General features: G+C 45.5%; 1 protein-coding gene across 1 annotated transcript in view; it reads left to right on the top strand.

Annotated features, from left to right (window-relative positions):
- The first annotated feature begins 1,777 nt into the window (after positions 1–1,777).
- The window catches only part of PPM1E (protein phosphatase, Mg2+/Mn2+ dependent 1E), a 183,796-nt gene continuing 181,564 nt past the window's right edge, over positions 1,778–4,009 (top strand). Inside the window, exon 1 of the mRNA XM_034641110.1 lies at positions 1,778–1,877. The gene's annotated coding sequence lies outside the window, so the exon portion shown is untranslated. The remainder of the gene's footprint in view (positions 1,878–4,009) is intronic.

Here is a 4,009-nt window from a genome sequence, read left to right as displayed (position 1 = left end):
GAATCTGACACCATAGGCAGGTGTACCTTCCATAAAAATCCCATAGTTTTGTTTTGCTCTTGGTGCCTGGCCTCATAAACCTGGATCCTAGTTTGAAAGCCTGACTATAGAGCACACTGTATTAAAGAAATCTGAAGAATGATGAGAAAACAATAATTACAGACAACTCAAGGCTCAGAATAAGATATTAATAACACATAACTGTATGACTACAGAGAGAGTCAACTACTTTCTTAACCCTCTACTGCCAGTGAAACAAAGCTCTAAACACAATTGATTCCACTGACTTTGAGCAAACTAACTGAAGCACTACCTTTGAATATGCTAACACCATTTCTTCTTCACCCAAGACCCTGATTGCTTTATAAGCATAAATCCTCCCTGCGGACATTTATGTTATGCCCACTGTGTGCCCAGAAGTGACTCATACTAGTAGTTAAGCAAGGTATTGAGCGGCAAACAATCCACATTTTGACCAGTCCTACCAGACTTTTCCTGTCCTCCAAATGGGGGATAAAACACTTCTCGAATTCTTCCCCGCAAACCCCCCACCCAAAAGGGGCTCCCAATTTGGAGGTAGTTCAGGATAGAAGAAAGAGTACCAGGTTTTAATTCTGGCTTGGAGAAAACTATGCTCTAAGCTTCTGTGTCCTTGTTTTCCTCATGGTATGGTTGTGAGCGTTTGAAATGTGTGGGATTTGCTAAAGTGCTCAACATATGTTTCCTTCCTTAGATCTTAGATACTTAAAGGGCTCTGATTTGCAATATTTAGGGAGCTCCTTTAAGCTACGGGAAAAAATTTTAAGGCTAAGGCTAAGAATCTTAACAAATGTAGTGAACGAGTTACTTCCCTAAAGAAATCACATTCACTTAGGCAAAGAAAGACTTTGTAACCCACCTTCCAAACCGTCTCAATTCCCCCAAAGTTCTCTATTTTAGAAGGCGTTCCTTCTCAACTCTGTACCGGAGCAGGAGCTCTTGAGTAGCCCATTTACTCCCTCGGGACCCGGAGCCCATGCCCAGCCCACTACGGGGACATTACTTGCTTACTTTTCCAGGTACTTCTTAAGTTACGCAGGCCGTGAACCAACGGTCTCAGAAACCACCATGCTTCAGACTGGACTCGCGGGGAAGGAGTGGGTGGGTGCGGGGATTGGGCGCCTAGCGCTCCCCGAGGCGGTGGGGGGCTGGCCCACAATTCCTTGCGCGGGCGAGGGCGAGGGCAAGGGCGGGAAAGGCGAAGGGGGAAGGCAAGGGGGACACCCGACGAGAAAAGGTGGGAAACTGGAACCCTATAATGGAGAAGCCGATTATTCCTTATATGACCATTTCACACCCCAGACCTGTAATTGGTTAGTGTGTGCGTTACTCCTACTTGGGGATAGATCATTCCTATTAATAACCTTGAGGTTCCACCCACCAGGCCAGGGCTGAGGTATGTAGATGTGGCGTGTAGGGCCTGGCTGTCCATTTTGCCATCTCCACCCATCTTTTTACTCTCAGGATGTATGCTTGAGGGGGAAACCCTAAGTTAGATTGGTAAGAATCATGACAGAAATGGTGCGGGTGCGAAATACACAACATTCCTCCTCAGAGTGGCCGAGCCCCAGGCCCCGTGCAGTCAGGCCAGAGACTCTGTCCCTTCCGCCTTATGTCTCACGTCACATGGCGCGCGCGCATGCGCGCGCCGGCGTACAGAGTTACGACTGGGGCTTAGCTGCTCTGGTTACGCGTGACGGAGCGCGTAGGCGTCCAGCTTTGAAATGCAGCGGTACTTAGCTTCCCGCTATCCCCAGCAGTGCGGGTGAAGCTGGTGTCTGCCGGATTCCAGACTGCTGAGGAACTCCTAGAGATGAAACCATCCGAGCTCAGCAAAGGTAACGACTCCTGACGGTAAGTTGAGGCACACGGACCGCCGTCTGTACTGCCTCCATCTCAGTTCTTCCGCCTTCAGGCTTCCACCCAGTCTCCGCCAATTTCCTCCGCCCAAGGCTGCATTTGCAACGTGAAACCGCTCCTTGACTCCAGTTAAACATGGTGTGAATGGTTAGAGCTAGGGTCCTGAAAACATTCNGTCCTGAAAACATTTACTAGTTGCTTTCTCTACTCGTGCCTGCTGAATCCTGCTGAGGATTACCTAATTTATTACTCAAAAGAACTCTGTTAACGGGGATTATTATGTCCAATATACTGATGAAGGAAGGANGTTCTTCCGCCTTCAGGCTTCCACCCAGTCTCCGCCAATCTCCTCCGCCCAAGGCTGCATTTGCAACGTGAAACCGCTCCTTGACTCCAATTAAACATGGTGTCAATCGTTAGAGCTATGGTCCTGAAAACATTCACTAGTTGCTTTCTCTACTCGTGCCTGCTGAATCCTGCTGAGGATTACCTAATTTATTACTCAAAAGAACTCTGTTAACGTGGATTATTGTGTCCAATATACTGATGAAGGAAGGAACAGATGCTTGGGGAGGTTCAGTAACTTTTCATGATGTCTGGGCTAGGAAATTGTGGAGCCAGGATTGGTACACAGACAGCTGGTCTAGTTTTAGCTGTTCCATAATCCACAGGGCATGGGATTACATTTGAGAAATGGAGGACTTGTGATAGGACTAGAGACACTAGGCGAGAAAGGGAGCAGAATCCTCAGCACCTGGAGAAAGCAATAGAAAGAAGACATTGCTTCTCTTCTGTAATTCGCTGGAAAATCAAAGCAAGAAACCCCAGTCCTCTCATTCCGAAACACTGTAGATTGTACATTGGTGGGAACCACTGTATCATGAGGTGTATACAAAAATGAAGCTGTCTGCTGTCAGTCTCACTGTACATACTACACGAGGGTGTGCTTTGAACTGTAATCTTAAGATAGAAAATTATAACCCCTTGCCCTTAACAATGGAAAATAAGGAGGTTTCAACTTGCCACTCAAGAATGAATGTTGTAGGGGCGCCTGGGTGGCACAGTGGTTGAGCGTCTGCCTTCGGCTCAGGGCGTGATCCTGGCGTTATGGGATCGAGCCCCACATCAGGCTCCTCTGCTGTGAGCCTGCTTCTTCCTCTCCCACTCCCCCTGCTTGTGTTCCCTCTCTCGCTGGCTGTCTCTATCTCTGTCGAATAAATAAATAAAATCTTTAAAAAAAAAAATAAATGTTGTAGACCCAATGTTAACTGTTTGTTTTAAATCTTACACGGCATACTGTTTCCCAACGTGTTTGTTTGTTGGTTGGTTGGTTGGTTTTAAAAGTTTTATTTATTTTTTTAGAGAGAACTAGCAGTAGGAGCTGCAGAGGGAGAGGGAAAAGCAGGGAGCCAGATATGGACGTGATCCCAGGACCCTGGGATCATGACTTGAGCAGAAGGTAGACGCTTGATGTTACTGAGCGACCCAGGCACCCCTGTCTCCCAAAGTTTGGTGGGCTCTTTTTTCTCTCAACAAGTTGGTTTTACAGAAAAAAAATGAGAGAATCTGCATGATAATGATAGCTAACAATTATTGAGCATTTTGGATAGCCTCGGTATTCTGCCCAGCTATTCAACGTGTATTGTCTCATTCCCATTTTACAGAAGAAAAGATCTGAGGAAAAAAAAAAAAAAAAAAAAGTAACTCGCCCATACTAAGTAACTTGATAATAAGTGGTTCAGTCAGGGTTTACAAACCCAAGAAATCTGACTCCAGAGTTTAGGCTTTTTAATTGGATAGGATTTTCCTTTCCTTATCACTACTATTATCTTTTATTAGTGCCAAATTTATATTCATATCCTAACCAAATCAGGCACTGACGTATCAAACTCATAAGTGATGTCACCCTCACCTTTCATTCTTTTCATTAGAAACTTGTTTTGTAATTGCCATTTTCTCTTCTCAAGCCATATTGTCTGACAGGAATGATATTGTATAGTCGAGGAAGCATAATTGTATTGTTTAAAATACCTGTACATCAGAAATTAAAAATTCTATGAGCCAAATGCAGTCAGAACTAGAGGCTCTGACGGCCAGGGTCACCGAGGCA

This window comes from Ailuropoda melanoleuca, chromosome 13, assembly GCF_002007445.2.
Source record: "Ailuropoda melanoleuca isolate Jingjing chromosome 13, ASM200744v2, whole genome shotgun sequence".
In the NCBI taxonomy this organism is placed as follows: domain Eukaryota; kingdom Metazoa; phylum Chordata; class Mammalia; order Carnivora; family Ursidae; genus Ailuropoda; species Ailuropoda melanoleuca.
Note: the sequence above shows the minus strand (reverse complement) of the source record. Positions and strands in the feature narration are given on the sequence as shown.